The 27,440-nt window shown below is 32.3% G+C and overlaps 2 pseudogenes; one reads left to right on the forward strand and one right to left on the reverse strand.

Moving 5' to 3' along the window:
* The first annotated feature begins 1,479 nt into the window (after positions 1–1,479).
* Positions 1,480–27,440, forward strand: part of LOC118613590 — a 167,984-nt pseudogene continuing 142,023 nt past the window's right edge.
* On the reverse strand, positions 20,288–20,406 carry LOC118614308 (annotated as a pseudogene).

Below are 27,440 nucleotides of genomic sequence, written 5' to 3' on the forward strand. Positions count from 1 at the left end.
TTTGTTGCTAAGCCTTTATTGTTGTTAATACCTCAGTGGATGGGATTGATGCTCAAACTAACTAATTGTGGGAATTGGCTGTACCCACAGAGTAAGAGTTGTCGTATGGGGGCTTACCCCACTGAGTGGGATTTCAACCACCCTTTGTATATTTGTTGCAACCACCCTTTGTGTGTATCACTACTAGAACTAGTCAGGAGTTGCTCTGTTGTGGTTTGGTTTCAACCTCCAGATGCTTTGGTTTTGTGGGCCCTTGGGTGGGGCCAAGGTCAGTCACTGCTTTTGATTGCTCAGGGCTACCTGATGGGAACTACAAAGCGATCCCCACATGTTTGTTGCTGTGCTGGATCTATAGGTAAGTGGAAGAGACAACACCGTAGGCAACAGTTCAGTTATCCCCTGCCCCTGACCTAGGGCAATTTAGCAGAGAGACTAGTGTTCCTCAGGTCTGACACTGCCAGTCAGTTGGCATAAGTCTCTGAAACTGGAAAAGCCTCTGGGTGATATGCATGTTGGGTGGTGCAGGGATCCCTGGAGTTTCCTGGGTCTATTGAGTAAATATCCCCTGCCACTGCAGTGTCAGTTTACTTGCCAGTGCTGTCTGTGGCTCCCTGTACAAGTGTCCACTCGTAGCAAGGTCAGCCGCTGCCCACCTTGGACCTAAATGCACCACCCCTGGGAAGAGGCAGGTGCCTATCAATGTGCAGCGGGCACTTTGTGTATTGGATGGGGCAGGAGCTCAAGGAGCCAAGGGCCGTCAGATCAATAGCCTCAATTTTCTGCAGTTTCTCTGTCTTCACATTCCCGCAGTAGTCACAGATCACATGGGGATAACCCACTATCTGGGGCGGTCCTACAGACCCCTGTGCTCCCTGGACACAATAGTGCAATTCTTGCAGGCAGGAGAAGTCTGCCTGCCACTGATATCCATGCAGTGCCGGCCCGTGCTAGCCAAAGTTTGTTGCCTGTGTCGATTTGGAGATCAGGGGAGGGGAAGAGCAGGGCTGTGGCAGTTCGCTGTCCATGGGTGGCCTGGACTATTTGTGGATAGGGTGGAGTGGGGTCTCAGAGAGACAGTGGCAATCAGATCAACACAGCCTCAGGCTTGTTACTACTTCGGTAACAGTTTGCACACTCCCACAGAAGTCTCAGATCACAGGAGACCAGCTATTATCTGGGTCTGGCCCACAGATCTCCAAGATCCGCCCAAGTTCATGTTAGCAGCAGTGATCTAACTGAAACTATCTCTGAAATGCATGCTTACAGCGCTGGTTACCAGCTGGGAATGCTTAGACCTGGATCAGTTCAGGCAGCCATCTAGCAACAAAAGTCCTGGGTAATCTGAAGTTTGGGCAAGGCAGGCTAATCTCCTCAGGCCAGCACTTCCTAATGGCCCTGTGTGTCTGTGGGAGGGGTCTGCACAGTGAAGCTGGCATGGTCTGTAGATTGTTCGGTAGAGGGGGTACAGACTAAGGCACAATGGTGGCTGTCCTTCCAGCCCTCCTTCTTGCACCAGAGAATGCAGACTTTCTCAGTATGAATCCCACGCAGACCTGTGACACACTGCCGGTATCCTGGGTGAGTATCTGCAGGTCAGAAAGCCTTTGCACAGGTTCTTCAAAGGGCCGTCTAGAGTTTTAGTCTCCTACTGACCCAGGTGGCTGGAATCCCCTCAGGTTCTTTTACTAGAATTATTAAGTATATTCTAATAACATTTTGCCTGTAAATATGAATAATTATTTTTTATGAACGCTTAAAGTAAAATGCAATAATTTAGGATAATACATTATATAGATAAACACATATTAGACATTTTGTATATTCATTAACTATTAGAGTTATTGAATCTATATTGTTTTGGAGCATAAGAATATTCTATATTAACAAATCTGAAAGTGACAACATATTTACTTATATTGTTAGAGACAGAATTACCTTGTATTTCTGAACAGTGGTTCACATGATGATTTGGGGCTACCCACAGATAGCAGTAAATAATACTGGCACGCATATTGGAAAAGTTCATCGTTTTTGAACTTTCTACCAATTCTTTGATATATAATGGATCAAATTTCACTTTAGTGCTATTAGTGCCTTTAATGCTTGCAGGCCTCAAGTAGTTTTTAGTTTTCATTTTTATAGATGGCAGAAAAGTGAAAACAACTGAATTAATTCTCCAAGGTCGACTAACCAGTAAGTGATAGAGAATAGACTTGAAGCTGGGTCTATTTGACTTCAAAGCTAAAATTAGTTTCTTTTTACATTTTATTTAAGTGTATGGCTATTTCTATTTATGACTATGATCCTAATTCCTATTCAGGTAATGATAGAAGGTTTCCTTACTACAAATCTTTATTTGATTAAAATTGTTAGTCAATTGGAAGACAGTAAGTGAACAACAGAGTAAGTTGATTTTAGGCTTGATTGCCATCGGGTTTGTTGCTGTCTATTCCATGTTATTCTTGTGTCACAATGGGCTAACCCCCTATACCACTGGGTCTCGGGGTTCCACATCAGTGGGACTCTGGCTAGCTTTGACTCATGAGAGTTCTTGATAGGTTGAAAGGGGCTACAACAGAGAATTTTGTTTCCATTTTCTTTGTCTCAGGTAGTATCTCTGATGTTGGCTGTGTTTCCTTCTTGACTCCCACAGATAAGACCTGCCTTGATTATAGTTTTCTTCAGCTCACACTCAATGGTCCTGGATTTGGTAGCACAGTTTTCTCTCTTGCCCCTCCCCATTAGCTTACTGCTATTGCTAATCTTTGAATAGACTCAGCATCTTCTTTTCCTTCTCAGGTTCTCCTTTATGTAGGTAACCAATCCCTGGATTTATATTTTTCTATATTAAATATTTAGTACTAGTTCATTTTTCTTATATAAAAAAATGGCAAAAAAGTATGATGGTGGTTGCTATTTGGGAAACCCTATCTTAGTTAAGTATGAATCTTAAAAACAGTAATCTTGGACTCTTATTTTCACTGTGGTATTTTCTATCTATGTGACTACTTGGATGTTAAGTTTTCCTTTCTTGCGCTCTAAAATAGGAGTAATAAAAATGATCACTCAAGGTAGACATAAAGTTTAAAGAATGATGTTTGGGTCACATCTCACACAGTATCTCACAGGTAAAAAATGTACTATTTTGGTTGTTCTTATGTTTGTTATTGTCATTATTGTTACTATTATTGAAGTCTTCCAAAAGAATGTGATTTAAGACCTTACTTGCAAGAGTTTTCTAATATGGAGACTTATTTTATTATCTCAATTTTATAACTGAAGTAAAAAATAAAAACAAAGATTTTTTCCTAACATATTCCAAATGAATAGTAACTAATTCTCATAGAGCTGCTGTTTTAAGTGCTGAAATGTGGCAGAATATGCCATTCCAAAATATACCACTTTGGCAGAAGGATTACTCTTAACTGAAGGCACTTATTACAACAGCAAACACAAGAAGGACACTCTAATTTCTCATCTTCTTTTGAATATAGGAGATTAAAAACTCCCATTTGAAAGATGTGCTTCTTGTATCAAGAGAAAAGAGGAATTCTTTGATGGGAAGTCAAAGTCGATAGAATTCTGTACAAATAGACCTTGTTAAAATAGTTTTTTATTGTCTTTTAGCCTCCCTGTTATTTTAGTTACTTTTCCACAACTGGTTCTCTTCGTTTAATCTAGTATATAAAATGTTAGATTTTGCTACTTCATTGGGTCTTCATTTCCTTATGAAGGCCCCTGTGCCACATAAAATTTGTATCCTTTTCTCCTGTTAATCTACCTTATGTCAGTTTAATTCTCAGCCCATCTGAAAAGCCCTAAGAGAATAGAGGTAAAATGTTGCCTCCCCTTTAGGCTCTATGAATTTCCTTCATTTAATTATCATCATAATGCTATGGAAGTAGGTACTATTGTTATCATCACAATTCTTATTTAGCAGAGAAGAAAACGGAGACAAGATTTTAAATAATTGGCTCAAAGTTATACAGAAGGAAACAAAATGATTTTGAACCCAGGAAGTCTAGGTCCAAAATCTGTTCAGTAAGCATGATGTTATATTGCCAAGGCAAGACTTTTAGGGGAAAGAGAAAAGACATTCAACGAAGCTCTTTAATCAGTTGCCAAAACTGTCTAATATGATGGCTTAACTCTGTATCAAAAAAAAAAAATATCTTTGACCTCTTTTAGCCAAGTATAGACTAAAAAATTTTTTTTAGTTAAAAAAATAAATTAAAGGTGTTTAACAAGAGTGCACGCTCTCTCTTGCTCTCGCTCTCTCTCTCTTTCTTAAACATATAAAGTAGTTAAGTCATAATAATCAAATTCATTAGAGAGGTTATCTGGTTTGGATATGGATGTAGTCAACACTTTTTCTGTGCCTTGTTATATTAACAAGATAGCCTCGATCTTTAGGAAATGAATGTATCATCATCCTTTAAATGATACAACAATGTACCTTTTTGTGTCTGCTGGAACATTCTAAAACACAAACTGTTAGAAAAGATAGATTTTTGTCTAATAAATAGCATTAACATCACATCTCATTGAACTTATTTAATAATATATTAATAAAGTTGGAATTTGAAAATACAATTCACGATTATTCCAAAATCACTTTTCCTTTTGCCAAAAAACACTAGTCTGAACTGGAAAAGAGTGGTTTACATCACAGAACCCCAAATTCTGTGTAACTATTTTATTTCCATATGTCATTAACAAATACCATTTTCAAAAGAAAATCTATTTCAAATTATCATCAAATTAAGCTCTTATAAAAGAATCTTTAATAAATTTATAAAAATCATATGAATCACAATTTTTTCTCTGAATATTAAATAGAATGTTATTAAATCCTTTTAAAATTTAAAATTGAAATGTGTTTCTTTATAATTTATCAAGATATTAAATCTACCTAAATGAAAACATCCACTTTCTATGGTGTTTATTTCTATCTAAGCATAGTCAGACTCCAAGGGGGATAAAAAGTTTAAAATTCAATTAAAGGAAAAGTTCTAGGTAATCTGGATTACACACCTCGAACTAGAAACTTCCCTACTGCAGAATGCATTTCAGAGATTCATTTACATTTTGAACATCATAGTAATTTTAAATTCACTTTAATGAAGGGAAAGTAGGTAGGAACTGTCTCTTCTTTTGCTTTTATGACTTCAAGAAACAATTTAGAATGCTTAAATGAAAAAAATATATTGGTTATTTAGGAAATGTTTTCTAAAATACATGCTTGAGGATCTGGTAGAATGATCACTGCTTACCAATCAATAAGAAGGGAGTAGTTTGGACAGCTATCCTATTGAAACTGGCATTTGCTTAGACATAGCTCCAGCAATCTTCATGCTTTGGCACAGCACTGAGTCATAGTAATTATTTTTACAGTTAACATGTGTTATAGCCACCACTATTTCTTGAACACCTACTTTGTGCCAGGCACACGGCTAAGACTTTGACATGCATCACTTTATTTAATCATGGTGACAACTCACAAGATGAGTGTGATATCATACCCCTGTTAGTACGGATGAACCCAGGTTTCCTCCAGTTAAGTGTCAGAGTTAGGGTTCAAACCCTAATCCATATGATCTTCACCACTACCAGGTACAGCCTCACTAGGCAGCAACTCTATAAATATTGACTTGACAACTGCACATAAGAAGATGTTGTCCCTTTCTCTGCTGTCATAAGAATGTGGATACTCTTTAGTTAATCATAAAACTATCTCTAATATATCTATATAGCTAAAAATAAAGTGCAGAAATGCATGTATAGTTTACCACAAAATTTTTTGTGTACAAAAGAGAAAAAAAGAACATATTTGAGGACTGCCTGTATATACATAAAAAGTCTCTGGGAGTTACATGACAGGCTGGTTGCATCAGTTCTTACCAAGGAGGTGGATAAGGAGAGATGTCTTGCCTTTGTCCTTCTATTTTTTGAATTTTGAACTATAAAACTGTATAGCATTAAAGATTTTTTTTTTTAATTCTTAAGGAAATAGAAAGAGGGAAAGAATACAAGGAGCATAATTAGTAGAAATTCTCCTACAGACAAGTCATAGACTGATCATGTCATTCAAATGTTGTCTCATTCAATTTGCAACAACTACACTGTACATTTCGATTTTTCTTAAAAGAGATAACAAGAAATGGGAAAGTTTGAATCAATTTTCTAAGATCAAAAAACCAGGAAGTGGAAAACAGACTTGAATTTGGATCTGTCTTTAAGGTTTTTATTATTATTATTATTATTATTGTTAATTAGATTACAGTTGTTTTAATGCATGATTATTATGAAAATATTAGCTAAATTTGGTCAGTATTCTGAACTTAATTACCTTATTTTAAAAATAAGTTAAGTAATCATTATATGTTATATTGAATATATGGAATAAGTCTGCCAAAAGACTTAACCAAGACGTCTGGGCATATTTCCCAATAGGAAAGCAACTGGTTGACAAGTGAAGTTAAGATATAATTGGGATATTCCATGGTCTATATAACATGAAACGAGTAAATTATTTTTAACTGGCATGAGAATTTTGGATTAAATATTAACTTAAAAATAGTCTTTAATCCTCAATTTATCTAGATTTCCAAATTTGCTTTCTGTATTAAATAGTTTATCTTTACCCTAAGTTTGGAGTACAAATTTTTTTCTCAATCTATTTTAACCTTCAAAAGACATCTGTGTTCCACTCTTAACATCCTCTCTTATTTCTTCAAATAAATTTAAATCTATAATCTGTTTAGCTTAAAAAAAGATAAATTCTAACAAATTTTCTCCAAGATGTAATTAAGGCAAATCATTAACTTCTAAACTTAGTTAATGTATTTGTATTTGTGTGTACCACTTTCAGTTTCTCCTCTAAATAATCAAAATTGAAACATTTTTAAATGTTATTATTAGTTTCAAGTATACAGTACATTGGTTAGACCTTTATATGGTTTAAAAAATGATTCCCCTAATTGCTCTTTCTCTCCTCTGACATTTTTATCATTTTAATGAAGACGAGAAGGATAGAGAAAGGTAGAGAAGGACAGAGAGATTCTATCTTTAGTTTCCATTATCCAATATTTAAGAAAATTTGGGCACATCATTATGTTTTTTCCATGGGAAAACAAAAGTTTTTGCTTACAAGGACTCTAAGCAAGCAAGAGAAACTTTTAAAAATGTGCCTTACTTGTTAAATAATGAATGTGTTTCTCTCTTTCTCTTTCTCTTTCTGAAACACTGATGGAAATTAAAGAATTGGGTTTTTTAAATCCATGAATATTAGTTAGAGAAGTAAAGTTTATGATTTTTTCTTAAGTATTCTTTGAGAGGAATCATTCACAGTAATGGAATTTTTTAAAAAATTTTTCTTAGAAAAAAACAACAGAAGGTATGATATAATGACATTCAATACATTATTTTTAAATATAAGGGGGACTATAAACAGTAAGAAAATAGTTCTTGAAAAAGACGGTGATTTCTTTGTAATACACTCCAGATAGTCAATTGAATTTAATAGGTCAATTGATCTTCGTTTTTATTTGATAATTTCAAACTTCTTTCAATCTATCTCTACATTGTGTCACTAATCTCGGTTTTTTTTTTTTCTCCAATTACTTCTCATGTACCTGGTTAACATTAAACAAGATTTTTTCCTCAAACATTCAAAGGTATGTAGATCTCATTAAAATCTTTTATCAAAAAAATGACATTCAAAATGCCGAAATTGATATTCTTTATTATTCCTGAAAATTCCTTCAGAAATTCAATAGTTAAAGTAGTTTTATTTAGTGGAATCAGCAATCCACAAGTCTTCTAAATATAATTATTTTTTGTTAAGATCTAATTTTGTGATTTAGCTTCAATTTTTAAGTGAGAATTAGAATAAAAAGTATAAATGACCCAATAAAACCTTAAGTATGTTGCCATATATTAAGCAGTTAAAATCAGTGTTTCTCAGAACTGTTTCATTTTTTTATTAACTTTTATTTGATATTACTTTTTAAATACATAAGTAAATTGGGGAAATATTCTTCCCTAAAATTTATAAAAACGTTATAAATAAAGCTAAACCTTCGGGTTATCATGCATTATCACAGTCTATTTCTGTATTCTCCTGATAATAACCATATTATATTTCAGTTTGCACACATCGAGATATATCAGAGCATTTATGTGCATTCACATGCACAGATAAAAATATTAAGAACTCTAATGAGTTTCACATTAATACAATCCAATATATCCCTACTAAAACGTGATTTTTATTTTTACTCATAAATACATTTGGAGCACTTGCTTTCAAATATATATTCTTTTGAATGTCATAGTATGATTTCTCTGTTGGTAGTCACACAAATTGCAAAACGATCTTCCGATATGGTTTTGCAATTTTTTTTTCAATTACACATCTAAGGTGAAAATGGTTGGTTGTAGAAATTTTACACTTTCAAATTTAATAGGAAATCCTCAACTATTAAGAATGTAGATGTCTAAATTTTACTCATGAACATTTCTATTGCTCCTGCATCCTTGTCAACATTCGATATTATCAAACTTTAATTTTTTCCCCAATTTCTCATACTTGTCATTTTCATGAAGTTTGATTTTTTGTCTTATTACATGAAAATTTAAATATTTTTACATATCCTTATCGCTGTTATAAAATTTTCCTTTTGTTAAGTGTTTTTTAATATGTATTAATTTTATTTAATTTTTATTTAATTTTTTTATTTTTATCATAAAACAAAAATAATTTATATTTTTGAGATAGTAATTTTTTGATCAAAATATATAATGCAGATATGGTTTGCTCTATGGCTTAGTCTTCAATATATTATCTTAGGATGAATATAATTTATTAACTTTGATATCTAATTCATCGACATTTTCTTTTATGTTTTGGTTTCTATTTAAGAAATTTTTCTTAAACAAAGATAATTAAAATATTCTCCTATTATTTTCTACAAGCTTTATTATTTTGCTTTTCACATTTTGGCCTGTAGCCTTCCTAGAATTGAGTTTTGAGAGTTAGGGTCTAGCTTTGCTTCCACCACCCCCATATGGATAACCTCTTACACCAGTGCCAATTTAAAATACTTAATGTATTAATTTTTGAACTATCTACCTTTTACCTCCTGCCCCAGTAAGTAATCATGGATATTAATATCTTGTATATTTTTCTATATATAGATTTAATTCTTATCGAAGCAAATATAAATATAGATTCTTCTCTACAGCTACTTTTACACAAAATATAGCATACTATACCTACTGTTTTGCATCTTTGGGTTTTTCTATTAATATATCTCAGAAGTCTTTCATATTAGTAGAAAGTATTCTTTTCATTATTTTTAATAGCTACATATTATTTTGTTACATCAACATAATTAATAGAAAATGCTGTCTTTTGTTCTCTACTTTGCAGTCTCTCAGTCATGTCTCAAATTGATAAATGGGTAAAACTATTTCTTTCTCTATTAAATTGGTTTATATTTTAAAACAAATCTTGGTACATAAAAGAGCAAGGACTTTTTATTATTTAATTAGCTCTTTAATGCCTGCACCGTCTGTAATTATGATCACATTTTTGTTCTTGATATTTATTTTTCATAGTTAAATTTGCCAGAATTATGGCAAATTGATATTTTTTAAAGAAGTGATATTTTTCCTTTTTATTTGACTTCTCTATTTTATTATTTTTATTTTATTAATTTCCACAATTAGGTTTTTATTTCCTTCCTTCTACATGTTTATTTTATGCTTGCTTTCAAACTTTTTCAGATGATCTATTAGCTTGTTACACATCAGCCTCATTCTCTTCCAATGTTAATTTTAAAGTCATTTTCCTGTGAAATAGTATTAGATGCAACCCACAAGATAAAGGTAGCATTTTCATTAAAATTTCACTCAAAATATTTACTAATTTTCATTATGCTTTCTTCTTTGACTTATGAATTGTTTAGATGTAAAAATTTTCAAACATAAGTGATGCTCATAGTTATATTTTATTGTACATTTCTAACTCATATTGTAGTTTGTAAACATTTTATGTACTCCTTCACAATCTTTTGAAATTTGTTATAACTTATTTTATGGCCCAGCATATGATCATTTTTAATAAGTATGTTTTGTGTGTGCTTGGAAAAATAAAATTTTTTCAGTTATCGGGGGTGGGATCCTAAATATGTTCCTTAGACCTTGTTTTAATTAAGTTAATCAAACCTCCTATAGCATTACTAACGTTTTTTCTTTCTGCTAGTATGATGTTTTCTTTAATCTCTTACTGATCCAGATTATTATTTGATTGTCATTTGTCTATATCTCCTTATATCCATCTAAGTGTTTGTTTATTTAAAGGCATATTTAACTTCATCTTTCTGGAGGGCTAAACATTTCGTCATTATAACATGTTTCTCTTTAATTGTTTTTAAATTAGAATTGCTTTAATAAAACTAAAATATAACACACATACAGAAAAATGAATACATAGTTTGATGAGTTATCATAAAACAAACACACACACCCCTGTAACTCTTACCTTGGTAACAGAGCATTGTCAGGATCAAAAGCCGCTCTCAGGTGTCCTAAATGGTTACTACCCATCCTCTTCTGAAAGGTAATCATCATCATATCATTGATTGGTTTTGCTGTTTTCTTTTTTTTTTGACTTTATATACATGGATTTTTTGTGTTTCTGGCTTCTTTGTTCATTCTTATATTTCTCCTGTCGATGAACGTTTAAGTTGTTCCCAGTTTTAAACTATCATGAATAATGCTGTCACAAACATTGTAACACTACTGTTGGTGTCCATATGTACACATTTCTGTCAGGGGTTTACTTACAAGAAGACTTGCTAGGACTCTTCTCTCTCTCTCTCTCTCTCTCTCTCTCTCTCTCTCTCTCTCTCTCTCTCTCTGTCTTACTCTCTGTCTCTCTGCCTCTCTCTCTTTTTTCTCCCCCCCCCTTATTTTTGGGGGGCCTTAAATTCTAAATTGCCTTACTCTATCTACTAAAATATATCCTCTATCCATCTTTTAACTTTGCATGAATATTGTGATGCTCAAGTTTTCTGTGCTCTTTATATGAAGTATGCCTCTTCTAAACAGCATATTATTGGGTTTCTTTTTTAACAGAGTCTGACAACACTTTTCTTTAACAAGAACTTGGGCTGTTCACATTTAATCTAATTATTGCTATATTTGTAGTTCAGTCTACTATCTTATTTTGTACTTTATATATTTCTCGCTTGGACACTTTTTTTTGCAATTCTATTTTACCTTTTTATTGAATTTGTGTATTAATTTTTATCAATATAATACTAAAATATTTATATATTGACCTAAATACAAAGCAGATATTTTGAAAGTTTACAAAATTGTCAACAGTGGTTAACTAGAATAGAACTGGGTTGAAAGGTAAAGAGAAACTTTAATATTTACTCTATAAATTATGTTTGATGTGATTTTTTTCCTAACAATGTGTATATATCTTTATACTGACTCTTTTAAACCAAAACTACAGTAATTCTGATAAAAGATAATTCCGAAAATGCATACAAAAATAAGTAGAAAATTTTTTTGCTTCTAATACTTTAGACTATTTGTACAGCTTTCTCCATTATCCACTTACTCCTAGGCCTAATTGTGTAAATGTAATTAACAGAGCAAAAACATTCACAGAAAAATCATTTTATCTTACAATATACTTCTCAGAATAGTTCTGGGAATTTTCTATGAAAAGTGATTTCCTTAAGTTCTGGCATAGGATCTTCAGAATAGATCTGGCCTTAGCATGATTTCATTGAGTAAATGATGAGCTCATAGTAAATGTGATGTGGGGGAAAGGATTAGTGAAAAGATCACTAAAAGATTTTTTTTTTTTTTGAGCTTTTTAAGTCTTGATATCACTTTGACCTCAGTGTCCTCACCTGGAAAAAAAAACATAACAATGGAAAGCAGGCAGTCCAGTTCTGCTTTCATATCTGCCTCTTCTACCTAAGTGATTTTAGTAGTTACCTAATTTCTCTGGAATGTGTTTCTCTTTAACAAAACCTGGATCATCCCACAGAGTAAACAGTAAGGCACTTAAGAGGAACCTGAGTAAGTTCTTTTCTATAGTAAAGAGCCAATTATTCATTTTCTTCTTTCTATCAAATAGCAGGCATGTGAAAATTATTTATTTTTACCTCTTACCGACAACTGGAATTATTATATGGAAGTTCCAAGGTTGTGCTATGGAACATTGATGTAATATTTCATTGTCTAAACTTGAATTCATAAGTGTTCCCCTCCCCTCACATTAATAAAATATAAAATATTAATGTATTAATATTTTCATGAAAAATGTGAATTCTCAGACATCCATGGCTCTATATTAATGACTTTAAGAAGTTTACATTTAAACAATGGTATGATCACATTTAAACAGCGTATAAACAGTTTATCAGCAAAAGCAATATGAAGATTCAGAAAAAGAAAACCAAGTAGAAAATTGAATATAAAATTATTTGAGTCTAAAAAATCTTATTACCATCTTCACAGCCATTTTACTGTGTCATTTCTTATTTTATATTGTAATGTCACAACTGTAATAAATTTTATTGTAAAGCAGTCAATATAAGATTTGAAGGTCACTTTGGTAATTGGAAATGGGAGCCTCCCAAAGTGAAGGCAATTGGAAAGCACAATATTTTACTTTCATGAATACAATGATTTAGTTCTTTGACCTCTAGTTGGTTAAGCATGATATATAGTAGACATTTCACTTCTGATATATGCCTGTGAAACCCTGACAAGAATTAAAGGCAAAGTACAGATTTAAAGTGCTGTCATTCCTCACTAGACTTTAATAATCTCTAAAGTTACTTCAAGGTAGTTTAGAAAGAGAAAAAAATATAAGAGAAAAGCGAAGAAAGAAAAAAGAAAAATGGATGGAAAATCAGAAAGGGAAAAAAGAAAGCAAGAAAGGAGAAAGAGAAGGAAACAAGAACGGAAAGGTGGAAAAAACAGTTGATTTGCTTATTTTCTTTTCTACACAAACGGCATCCTAAAGAAAAAAAATATTTTGAAAGACTTTTAATGTAAACATGGACAGCTGTTTTAGACATTGTAACATGCGTGTGTTTAAAGGACACATTGTGGGGAAAAAAATCATGCTGAAATGTCAATTTTATAGCTCTTAGACAGCAGTCCCAGGGTTTAGAAGTTAAAAGTAAGTTACCTCCTTACTTCTTTGAACATTAAACTGTCAGCATGGAAGTAAGTTTAAAACTTATGATGGTCTGAAAATGTGGTGCTAAATGATGTCTGAAGACCTATTTAACCCACCTGAGATGTAAACCAGGAACTATTACACTCTGCAGTCCAGTATATATTCAAATACCTTACAGTAGTGTAAAAGTTATTAAAGAAGTAAACAATAAAGCTGAATAGTACCTTTTTATCCTGAGTGTAATGATGTTAGCTATTTTCAGTACCTATTTAGGAATTGCATGAATGTATAAAATGGAATACTTGCTTGAAAAGGATTGCTTTGAATTTTTTATAGTAATGCAAGACTGACAATTGTTTAACAAATGGACCAATAACCAATTTTCCTTTGTTAAGAGTTTTACAATGATTTCAAATGAAAACACATTGTAAACATAGTTATATGTAAGTGGTAGACACTTCAGCTAAGCCTTCTTGACAATTTATTCAATGTGTTAATAAAATATAATTTAAAATTTCCTTGAATAACTTCCTTGAATAAAGTAGATATAGAAATTAAATTTATAATATCTTTTAAATAATATATAGGAAATATGGTCATCTTTTGGAGTTAAATTATATTATATTACTTATTCAATATCGTCATATAAAAGAGGTGTACATTTAAAAAGCTTCACTAGGACATTTATTAATTATTTTAAAATAACATATCAGCTAGATATATTTGGTTCACAGTTGAAAAGATGGAAATAGGCTAAATCAAAATTTACATAAGTTGAAATAAATGGCAAAATAAGTCTAACCTGAATAAGAAAAGTCTTTCTGAATAATAAAACATTGTTATGAAAATATCCTTTTCCAAAATATCTCTCTTTCTGGGCTTTTAAGTTCAAATGGGGAAAACAACAACCATTTTTGTGCCACAAAACACTGTTAAAATATGTTTTTTAAAAGAATTACACCAAAAGATTTGGTTACCAGAGTCCTAATCTAGTGGGAGGTCCTATGAGCATATTTGCTGGTATGGGGTCAAATAAGAGAAGGCTGTGACTTGTTTTCATTGAGCTTACAAACAACCTGTGAAGAAGAGATGATGGAAATAACGAAAAGATAATAAAAGATTTTGTAGCATTTGGTACTTAAATATGTGATACAGATAATACATGCTATAAGTTGTGAGAAGGGAAAAGAGTAGTCTAGGCCTCAATGATGTGACCTGAGTTGAACTCGAAGAATAAATAAGATTGGATGGTTGTCTCCTGTAGGATAGACCAGAAATTAACTTGTAATTTCACCTGGTTCTGGAGGCTATTACTAAGTACTAAAAGTGCATGAAGAACTTCAGTGAAATCTGAACTTTGATCTGGTACCAGTCCCTTTGTTTTCTCATGGAAGCAGGTAAATCGAGTGGCAGCAGTACTGCTATCAGTCTACTTGCTCCTGTGTTCTTTTTAAGGTGCTCTGACCCTCAAGACAGAATGATACTGGTCAGATGTCTATTTATATTGATATGTTTTCCACCCAGGGTTTACAACAGAACCATGGACGTCTTTTAATGCAGTCCTAGAAATTGGATTATGCATTATCTCTTCCCTATTCCAAATGTAGTACATTCGATCGGCAGCATTAGCGTCATTTGGGAGTTTGTCAAAGTTACATATCTCAGCCTTCCCCAGCATGTGATAACTCAGAATATGTATTTTAACATGATCTGCAGCTGACTCTGTATAAATATCAAAGTTTGTATTGTATCAGCTACTTTACTGGATAGTGCAGACTGTCTGTAGTGAGAAATGGTGATTTGGTGGTAGGAATGGCTGTGGCAACACTTTCAAATTCCATATTCCCAACTGATAAATAATCATCAAAGCAACTGTTTCTATGTTTTAATCTACCTGAAATTAAAATATACTATTCCTACCTAGTAGACCATTCCAATATTAACTTCAAGTGATATCCTCTCCTATTCTCTCCTTTGATGGTGTTGTCATCATTAATGATAATTATAATCATTATCATCATTTTAATTACAGCATTTAATAATGGATTATATTTCTCTTTATCACAGTACTTGCAGAACATACAGCTTTTGCTCTAAGAATTGGTCATTTTGCGTCTGTTGTGATCTCTAACCATACCCAAATACTAATAAATATAATAATTTCTGTTTATCATTTTCTTTATGCTATTATTGTTCTTCATTTTTCTCCATACTTCTTGTAACTCACTTTGAGTTCATGTTATTGAGGACCTGTAAAACTAAATGAACTGGTTGAATTAAGATATATCTTTAGATTATGTAATTGTGTGCAGAGGTGGACTTGCTTTATCTGATCCTTTGATATTAGTTTCTGTCTTTGCTACATCACAGAGCATTGAGGTCCTCTCCTTTGCCGATATTGGTTTTATCATATTTGTTATTTCCTCATTCTTCTACAGTTTTATCGTCATTCTCATACTCTTACTTTCCCCATGACATGTTTCCCATTTAATATTATCATCTTCTAATACATCACTTAACTTCAAAGTCCACTGTGGCTGAATAATTAGTTCTTTCTAAGTGGAATTTTAAGTGGTGAAATACCCTTGTTTTCTAGATAAGTGCTATTTTATGAATATTAAATGTAAATACCAGCCATATTAATGCTAATGCTTTCATAGACCAGGAGATTTATTAGCAGGAAAAAAGTAGTAAAGCTCAGTTATACAGGGTAGTCAAATAAAAAAGACAGGGTGAACAGTTAGGAGCAAGGATCTTAGTATGGAAGAAAAGCCTATGAATTAGCTAGAACTGCAATAATCATGTTTTAATAGGTGGGATCTGAAAAATAACCATCGAGATGTTAAGAAGTCTATAAATCTATAAAATAATATTTTTATGAAAGATTTCTTTTTATGGTTTATTTTTCTTATAGCATGAAAAAGGGCATAACAATAAACTATAACAACACACAAAATTTATTAATTACTATAATATGACAGGATTTTAAGAACAGAGACTGTTGAAGTTTCTACAGCCCCTAACAATGTTCTTCTATTCTCATAATTATCCCTTCCTTAAATAAATTTGCTTTAGGCAAAAAGCTTTCTTTTAGTTCCTTGAAGAAGTCCCGCTTCCCACTATGAAAAACAGATTGGAGCTGCCTCAAAAAATTAAAAATAGAACTACCTTATGACCCGGCAATTCTGCTTCTGGATATTTATCCAAAGGAACTCATAACACTAATTTGAAAAGATATATATCCATATGTTCACTGTAGTGCTATTTACAATAGCCAAGATATGAAGGCAACTTAAGTGTCCATTGATAGATGGATAAAAAAAATTTATAGTACATATATACAATGGAATATTACTCAGCCATAAAAAAAGAATGAAATCTTACCAATTGGGACAATGTAAATGAAACTAGAGGGTATTGTGCAAAATTGAATAGGTCAGACAGAGAAAAACAAATGCCATGTAATTTCATTTATATGTTGAACCTAAAACAAACAAACAAACAAAAAACAAAAACAATAAAAAAAAAACAAAATAAATGAACGAAACAGAAATAGACTCATAGATACAGAGGACTGGTGGTTGCCAGATAGGAAAGGGGTCAGGGGGCTGAGTAAAAAAGGTAAAGGGATTAAGAAGTATAAATTGGTAGTTACAAAATGGTCACAGGGATGCAATGTACAGCATAGAGAGTATATATATATATATATATATATATATATATATATATATATATAGAGAGAGAGAGAGAGAGAGAGAGAGAGAGAGAGAGAGAGAGAGAGAGAGAAAGTATATTCACTGTCACTACATGACCTTTGCATGTACAGCATTACTTCTCTCTGCAAAGACTGCTCAACCTCCAGGTTTCAGCTTAATCATCACTTAGAGAAGCCTAGTCAGGCAGCTTCTTTTACTGAATCTTGCCTCATTGAATTTCTTACTTCTTATGGCTTTATGGGAATTAAACAAGTAATACTCTTAAATCACTGACCACAGAGACTAGAATATAGAAAATGCTCACTAAATATTAATGATTTTAAACATTGCTTATATTATTTGGATTAGGTAGCAGTTTGCTGTGTTTAATAGATGCCTAATATGATACCACAGCTATTCCTATAAGGAGACTGCCTTCCCAAGGCAGTAATTCAAATTCACTCTAAACTCAGGCAGAGCTCAGCATGTTATTGCCTCTCACTTTTTAATAGAGGTGTTTTTTTTTTTTTTTAACTCTTTCTGTGACTCTGGAGCTTTCATTATTTCTCTAATCTACATCCTCAGTTCTCTTTAGTTTGATACTTTGTTTTCCTTATCTTCCTCCTTCTGTTCTGTCTCTGCTTTCTGCTTTCTCGCCTTCTTCCTCCTTCTTCACTTTCATGTGTTGCAACAAAAATGAAGAGTATTCCCCAGTGCCTTCTGATTTAGGAATACATTCTAAGATGTGTATGAGTTATATACAAAACCATATCATTCATTGCACAGAAATATTGACGCCATAACTTTCTTATGCAATACCATAAAATATTTCCCTTGGTTACTTCAGCATTGCATTTTAGTATTTTTCCTGTTCAGTTCTTTTTAATGTAGATGATGGTTACCTTTGAATTTTATATTAGAAACAATAGTTGTTTAAAGGCTCTTTAAGCCATATAATATTTATATTTGGAACAACAGAATTTTAAAGATTAAACTATCTTAGCAAACTATCTTTTTTTTTTTACAGAAAATTGTAAAACATGATATTGTAAAGAAAAAATTCTAGGTTTAGAAGAGTCGTTTTACAGTTGCAATCAGACATGAGATTATTCAGTCACAACACTTCTTAAATTTGGAAATTCAGTTTCACATGGAAGGAGCTGATCTATATCCTGCAGTTGCACAAAGCCATAAAAGTTTAGTTAAGTGTTTATTATCTTGATATATAAATGTCCTATAACTATCTCAGAAGAAATCACATAATCAGATATTCATGACCCATTCTTATAACCAGATACCCTTTAGAAAAGGCTGTATATTTCAGGCACTTGTTCTATTAACAAGATTCTTTGTTTTCTCAGTGAAAGTGAGGTCAGTGTACCTGTAAACACCAGCTTACGTTACTTTAGTAAAACATAATGGAAACAGTCTCTTTATTGTATTTTTTTTACATTTTAACCTTTTCAGAGGAACAAAAATGAAAGGTAAGCTTTAAGAACACTGAAGAAACAAATCACAGTAGAGAGAATAAAAATAACTTGAGCAGATATTCATTTAAGAAAAAAAAAAGGTAATTAGGCTGTTTCATGTGAAGGAACTAGATCTAAGACAATGCTAGGTTTAACCCAAGTCTCCTAGCACATATTTAAACATAATAAAAAAGAAAAAAGAGGGTCTTTAAAATTCTGCTACCATGTCAATTTCTAATTACCAATAATGAAATAAGTTTTTTTCTCTACTGGTAGACACAGGAATTGGACTATGTCATAAATAAAATGGAAAATACTATACGGTAGTATCACTATTTTCTCCTGTTGCCTCTCAAATACATACCCGTACACAAAAACACGACCTTCCCATCAAGGAAAGAACAAAGAAGTTTACCCTGTCTTTTCTTAAATTAAGTTGTTTTCTTTAAAAATAAAATGGGCTATTAATTCATCTCTGGAATGCCAAACTGAAAATAGTATATTCTTCTTTAGGTGAGTAACCTCCTTCAGAAATCCTTTAAAGAATCCATTAAATTTATTTAAGGGCTTTTATTTCCACTAAAGTTGGAACTGGTTTATTTCAACTGGTATCCTCCCACCTGTAGTAGTTACTGTTAAACTGTCCATCAAAATCCATTCTCACCTTTTTCCTTTTAGTAGCGGTTTCTACCTTCCCTTTCCTTCCTCAGTCTTGTTTGCAATCAGGTGTGTCTGTGTAACAAAGTTCTTGCCAATGGAATATAAACAGAAGTAATATGTACAATTTCTTTGTCATTTTCAACTTAAGTTGTATCCTGACTCCACTTTTTCCTCTTCTCTGGCCTGAGAACCACAACTATAGGTACAACCTTTGATACAGAAGCGAAAGTCATTTTTTTTGTGTGTGCAGAGCTGATGGCCCAGAAGCAATCACCAGCCAGAGTCTGCCTGACTATATTCAGATTCCAACATAAGAGAGACACAGACTTCTAGTTTATTTACACCACTGTATTTTTAGGCTTCTTTCTTATAAAAGCTACTCTATATCTTAACTTACAATACACCAAAGTATAAGCTTAGAATAAGTGTTCTTGAGCCCTAAGTTATTATTGTATAAAACCGATGTGTAAACACAGAGAAAACAAGATATTTTAAAAAGAGGAGTGCAAAGCAAAACCAGCATTTGCAATTGTTTTCCTTGGAAATCTTCTGAGCAGTAGTATATGTGGTTTCCATTTCACAAGGAATATTGTAGAGTCAAAGTAAACTGTACTTCTCAAGAATACATATTTATTGTGCTGTTGAAAGGAAAAAGTAACATATGCCTTACCCCTCTAAGAGCACAGTGTATATATGCTGAGAACTGGTATGAGATTTTCCAAAGCATTCAGTAGCCATCCCTTCATCATTATAAATCCATCAACCTTCATATCACTGTTCCTCAAAGTGTAGTACCCAAACTAGCAGCATCAGCTTCACCTGGGAACTTGTTTAAAATTCAGTACAGATGTATTAAATCAGAAAGGTCCAGTAGGACTCAGATATCTGTGGGTCAACAATCTCTCCAAGTGATTCTGGTGCACGATAAAGATTTAAAAAAATGTACGTCAACAAGCTGGTAGATGAAGTAGAATCAGTAGTCATTAATAGAAGAAATTTGTTGAAATTATATTTATTTAAAATCAATCATTTCAGTGTGTTTTAAAAATACCCTAACGAGTTATTTTGACTTCTGTAATACATCTTATTTAATTCTATAAGGGTTATTTTTTATTTTTATCTTTTATTATTTATTTAGTTATTCATTCATTTAATCATTTATTTATTAAGCAAGACAACTCTTGGTTGACCTCACAGATTGCAAGGACCTTATCATTTTACAATGCCTTATTTTTTATTTTTTATGCCTACAGCACCTGGTCTTCCTTGGTGGTCTCGCAACCAAGTACTAACTAGGCCCAAGCCTGCTTAGCCTTGGAGATCAGATGGGATCAGGCTTGTTCAGGGTAGCATAGCCATAGACTCAAGGATTATTTTTTTTTAATTATAAAATATTGCAGATGGTGAAATGCTTCACTTTTTTTCAGGTTGGAATAGGCAACACTACTTAAATACTATCATTTTTCTCATTTATTTTTTATGTTGCAATTTTTTATTTTCTATTTTGTATATAAAACTACTCTGAAAATTCCATTAAACACTACTATACTTTAGAAAATATATTGGAAGTTTACTTCCATACTTGAATTGCTATTTTTGTAGAAATGATAACAGCATATTAGTTTAGTATCTTACCTTACAGACACTTTCATACTTATTTACTAATATGATAGTCCTGTTAAATTAGCTCCATCTTCATATAAGAACAAACAGGAAGTTTAGAGATTTGTCTAAAATTATACACCTGATATGTGGGACAATCTAAATTAATATTGAGAATTTTTTAATCCAAACCTAAACATTGCACTTGCAAAGAAGTAAAAATAATAAATAAGATACCATTTCAGTCTCAAAAATGCTATTGTCCCTGTAATCAATGCTGCAAAGAAGCAGATTATTTGAAAGGAAAGAACACCTGGGACATTGCTTGATCTCTTCTCTCATTGAATCTCTCACAAACAAGCTACAAACCAGCTGAATGTTCTTGGCTAATTAACTTCAGCAAATTTCTACATCTGGAGAAAGCACAGAATTCTGGGAGCAAATATATAGAGAGAGCGAACTAAATTCAGCAAGTGTATTTATGTAACATGACTAGGATATCCAATAGGCGTTCTCTGAGGGAGACATCAGTAAGTACTTGAATTGCTTTTTCGTTATATTGACTGACAGGAAGATATACTTTTGGATGCAACTCAGTTTCAAGACTGACAACAAGGTAAGATCAAATTTGTCTATTTTTCCTGGCTTAAATTGATATTAAGTAAAATATAACTATATTAGGTAGCAGAATACCAAATTACTAGCAAAATTTAGGAAATATTACAGAAACTCAAAGGAGCGTCACACTTCCTGCTGCATTTGTTTTTGCCCTTGGACCGACCTCCTCCTGCTACAGTCCAGTTTCTTCTTCCCCTGATGAACCATGGCGGAAACAGGTAAGGGGCATTGGACCTGAAATTTGTAATATGATTTAAAACATTTTAACATTCTATCTAGAATTATTTAAAATACTTTTCTGTAGGAAACGAAAATGATTGCTGTCAACATAATTGGAATCAACATCTAAATGCACTTACCTATTCATTAACTAAATCAGGATAAAAATGCTATTTTACTTGGGAGATAGAATTATGGTTTGTTTCTGTCGATTTCCAAGTGTGACCTTTTTTGTTTCCTTCAAGTGTAATATAATCAGTCAGAGAGTATGACTCTTCCAATATCCTAGTGAGTAGGTGTGTAACCTTTACTGCCCAGCCTCCAGCTTAGTGGCAAGTTGTTGTTCTTATTTTGTAGGTTATTCTTCCCTTGGCTCCTTCTTATGCAGCACTGACTTTGTATGTTTTTATTTCTGTGCCTTTTTTTTTTTTGGATTACATTGGCACTAATGAATCCCATAGTGACACAGTTGAATCAAGTGTGCTATCTGCTTGTGCCACCACTGTGATAATTGGCAAAAAGAATGCATTTTTCTCCGTCATTCACCTTAGATTTGGTTATTTCCTAGTATTCCTGCATTCACAAGGAAAGAAGAGCCAGGTACTAATGTACTACTGTCTCAGCCATTAATTAATTACAAGAGTAGTATTTCAACTGAAGGTGAGCAACCCTGGTCTCATCAACTATATGTAAAGAAAAGTGAAAGATGTTATTAAAATAGTGTGTATTTTTTTTTTCAAGACTTTCCTCCCATTTCCCTAAATCCCTTGAAAGTCCATTTTGGATGGAGAGTTTGGATCCCTGAAATGACAATTTCTAAAGAGATTGCTGAACAATGTTAAAGTGCTCTTTATAAAGTTAATAAGAATTTTGGTGTTGAACAAGCTGAGTGGGAAGAAGACAGGGAGGAAGAAAAGGTCACCAAGACACAGTGAGGGGAAGCTGGAGCCCATGGAGAATATGGGCTAGTGAGAAATTCATTGTAATGTGGTCAAAAGATTTGTTAGAATCCAGAAATGTAATACTCAGTGTTAATTTATTATGTTGCAATATAAACTCTTTTTGTCTCAATCTTTAATGGAGTTTGCCAAGCAAATCCTTTATATGAGTGATTTGGGGGAAATCAAAGAAAAAGGCTTATATTTTAGTAATTCTCAACAATGTGTGCTTGAAATAGCAACATCATCAACATCACCTGGTAACCTGTTAGAAATGCAAATTTTACTCCAATGCAGACCCACCGAATCAGAAAATCTGAGTAGAGTTCAGTGGTCTGTTTTAAAGAGCCCTCCAGGTGATTCTGATGCAAGCTAAAGTGTGAGAACTACTCGTCTTATTTCATATCTAGGTTTATGGGTAACAAACCAAAGGGGAAAGTTATAGAAGATGAGAAATCAGCTGATTAGGAATTTTGGTGTTAAATTGATTAGGATATGCATAAGCATAGGAAGAATTGTCTGGTTCTTAGGAAAGACGGTATGTCCTACTTTACGGTAGGTAGTTTAAATCTGTATAACCAACTATCATGTAAATTATGAGGCTGACACTAGTTTATACTTGAGTTATACTTTTTAAATATAAAATTATGGCTATTCAATGCTAATTAATCTATTTTATTGTGTATACTACATTAGTAGAAAAGCTTCGATAGTACTAGATGCTTTTATAGATAAGATGTATTTGACAGTTTATCAGTTCTTACATTCCCTACAATAACAATCTGGGAACATCTTTTGAAAAATATTTTAAGTTTTTTTCAATGTTGTCTTAAGTTTGTTTCAACGTCTTCCTGCCTTTGTGCAAACAATAATAGGCATTCAATTTTAAGTCATAATTTTGGAGATTTAGATGTGATATGTGGTTTAGACAAGACAACTTTTAAAATAGAGTATGTGTGCCTCCTTTAACATTTTCTCATGTGTATACATCTAAAACTAAATCATTATTTCTACTACCATATGCTTTCTCTGATGCTATTAGAACAAATAAATGATCAATTAATTTAGAAAATTAGAGATAAAAAAGATTCATGATTATTCAAATATTTTATTTTATCTTAAAATATAAACATGTCACATTTTATTGTTTCACAAAAGGTAAAGACTTTTTAAAAAATTAGTCTGTTGATTTAAATATTCTGTTTCTTTATCATGTAAACTACACCCACAATGCACTCTATTTTGATTTTTTTCATAGTGGACCCAGGAACTTAACCCATACAGAACAACTTACATGCAGAATTATTTTACTATTTTTAAAATGGAACAATTCACAAATTTGTGTGTAATTCTGCATTGTTTCAATTTTAGTCTATGTGCTGCTAAGATGAATGCATGTGGAATTATTTATATATTTTATTTTTTTCTCCTCACCCTAATTAGGTAGCAATTTTTAAGTTAGGTCATCGTTACTAAGCTTTTCCAACACATTAAACTTAGTTACTGTAGAAATAATATATTTTTCTATTCAGCTTAAATAGTATTTGATTGCATTATATAATAAGAAGTTTATCTAATACAAAACAGGGAAATGTACACAAAAGTCCACTAGTCACATTCAAGTCAACTGGAGGCAGCAGAATTATATGGACAAGTTGGAGAGCCACATCCAAAGACCTTTTCAAGGCACTGACGGCATATCAATGTGTCTCAGCCTGAAGGTTAGTTGCTCTAGGGAATCAGGAAAATGGATTAAAAGTGATTCTTCTTTATTTATATTTCCATTATTTAAAATTCTGATATTTATATTTTGAAAAGTTAAGTTAGTGAATGTTGTTATTTCAACATTTGTGCTTATTTCATAAATGCCTATCCCAAAAAATAGCAATGCAGACACTGAATAATTTCTGAATAAAAAACAACAACAAACAAAACCCCAGAAAACATGTGATATATTTTTTTCTTATTTTATTCCCCTTCTGATACTTTTTATCCCCACATACTAGCATATCCTTGATGTAATTGTTTAAATTCCAGTCACAAAATAGTCATCTCACCTTGTTCTGTTGCTCTAAAGAAAAATAAAAGCAGATGGAGACTATACTTTGGCTTGTGAGATAAGAATAGAAAAATGACACTTTCTATGAACATTAATTGCTAATACATTCTACATATGCTGGACTTTGTGGTTCATAATCTAAGAAGCAATTTTTATTTAGAAGCATGTTTGTTGGAAAAATAATGCATCCTTAAGATAACTCCCAACATTTATAGAATTTGAGAAAATTGGAGTAAAACAAATGCATGTTTAAAGTATTTTTATTTGACTTTAGCTAAAAAATTCAGAAGCAATTTGTAAAAGACATCAATCATTAATTTACAAAAGATGCTAACATATCCTTCTAAATCTAAGAAACATTTTTCTTTACTCATTTAATGGAAAATGATGAGATCCACAGAAATATATCTGTTTAATAGATCTGATACTAAAGTATTCACCTTGAAATATTTAAATTTTGCAAATATAGTCATAAATTAAAGCACTATCATCTTTTAGTTTGCACCCTCATGTCTCTGGCCCCTTCATATGTTCATAAAATTCACCACCTGGATTTTATATATGTGGTATCTATTTCCACATTATAAATTCCCTCCATAATTTCTTGAAATCTGCTTTCTCTTCTTAAAATTCAATTCAGTTGTCTTCAACTCAAATAATATATATAACCTATTTTATAAAAGGTATTTTAAGAATTGTTATATTGAAATATTTTTGAGAAATGTTGAGGACATTAGGGAATTATTATATACATAAATGACTGCACCAATTAAAAAAATTGGATGCATATATACTCAAGTGTTCTTGAAGTAGAAAGACCCTTACTAAAAGCCTTGTTAATGTGCATGTTCTCTGGAAGATAGAAGCTCAGGTCAGTGAAAATTAGAGCCCAATTTTCTAATGGAAAAATGCAACATTGTAGTTGTTTAGATATTCGTTCTGACTCTATATAAATATTCATCTAATTCATTCTCTATATAGCTTTCGGAGCCAGGGCTGTCTGTGTAAAGTGAACAGAGAAGTGAAAATGAAAATGTAGGCCCCTTCTTTAAAAAATCAGAAAAAAAAATGTGCAATTAAAGGTACTAAAACATAAAAACTTTTCTCCTTAAAACCCTGTCATAATTTGTAAAACATAATAGAGGTAATAGGGGACATGAATGACAAGCTAAACCTACAAGTCCCAACCCTGCCCTTCGGCATGTTCACCATGTCACTGGCTACTTCCTAACTTGGAATCTTTGCTAGGCTTCTCTACATTCTCTTCTTGTTTGGTGAGTATCAACTTATCCTCCACTTTAAAAGTCAGTCCCTCAGGGAACTAATTTTTTAACTCATACGGGCATTTTTTAATGTTTTATTCAAACACATTATTACATAATTATTTATATAATCATTTAATTAATACCCTGTACCCCACTGAACTGTAATGATCACAAGGGCAGTACATATTGTTTGATTCTTGGCTTTCTTCTCAAGCCTGGTCTAATACCTATTACACATTTTTATTTTTATTATGCTGCTGCATAATAAATGTGTGTGGGATGGATTACTGAAGAACTGAACAGAGGCTCCACTATACTCAGTGGAGAGTGTTACTCTATATGAAGAGACTGCCCATCTGGGTGCAAATAGTCACTTCTATTATACTCGCACAACCCTACTTACCATCCTGTCAAGCCCAGTATTTGACACTGTAAAAAACAGTAGGAAAAAAAAAAAAATCTGTGAGTCTGAGATTGCTTGAAGTAGGAAGTGAAAATACAGCTGAAGAGTTTCAGATGTGCACCTGACAATTTAATGTAATTTTTCTCTTAGCCTAAACAGAAATATTGATTAGTAGTTTACCATCTCCTAAAGATAACACATTACTGGCTTTGGAAGGTTAGTGAAAGCACTGAGAAGAGTAATGTCATGACAGTGCTATTAGTTACTATGGAGGTAAAAGATTGTTGGTGAATTCTGCAACCATTGCCTAGGAAAAGACACAGTGGGAGTTTGCAGTTGGCCTTATCAGCAAAAGCTTAATATCCTCAGCTTCAGATAAGGATGCAAGGAAATCAAGCAGCCAGGAGAAATGTCACAGATATAAAATTAAATTTGTGAGTTTATGAAAAACAACTAGGATTTCTGGAGTAAAAAATGGAGGTACAGAATTCTCCTTTGCTCATAAAAATAAATAGAAAAAATTGGATTACTTGGTCAATACCAGCCTTTTAAAAGATAAGTAACCAGTTGAGACCAAGTCTATTATAAAGAATGTCACAACATAACTTTGTAACATTATCACTACAGTTTGTCACAAATGCTTGTAATAAATGTTAAATATTTGAGATCTTATAATTTTTTTAAAAAATCAGTTTAAACTATTTTATACTTTTTATTGGTACTTATCACATTTATTGCCACATTTTTTTAGAGAAACATTTCTCAGGCAGAAGATTTTGAAATCATTTAAATATGGAGCATCTAAGAATAACTTTAAATCTCTCTCGTGCCTGCTACTCATAACTAAACTAGGAAACAAAAAGTCTTATTTTTTATTGTACTTTTTTATGATTAAAATGAAAAGGGTAGCTGTATAAAAGAGATTCTTTTTCTCACATTTCTTTTTGATATCTTTCCATTTCTACCTCTGTTCTTCTCTTAGGTATTTTAGAGTATATTCTATAAGAGTTTGCATTGCTTTTGGGTGTTTTCTTAAATGCAGCACAGCTCTGGGACTGAACTAAAGGAATCTCTTTTTTGTAAACCTACACCTTCTTTCTTATCAAGTGATGAGAACAATAAGCAGGATTACTCCCCTAGGCCAGTTAATCAAGAAGAAACTGGGCATCTTGTAGCTCTCATTTTAGCTGACAGCACAGAGTAATGGTTTAAGCAGTAAGGACCTTCTGATTCCTAGATTTTTTCTGTTTTTTAGTTCCTTTATTATCTACTGTATACATACTATACTAAGAA

Source organism: Rousettus aegyptiacus, unplaced genomic scaffold, assembly GCF_014176215.1.
Source record: "Rousettus aegyptiacus isolate mRouAeg1 unplaced genomic scaffold, mRouAeg1.p scaffold_m13_p_2, whole genome shotgun sequence".
Lineage (NCBI taxonomy): Eukaryota > Metazoa > Chordata > Mammalia > Chiroptera > Pteropodidae > Rousettus > Rousettus aegyptiacus.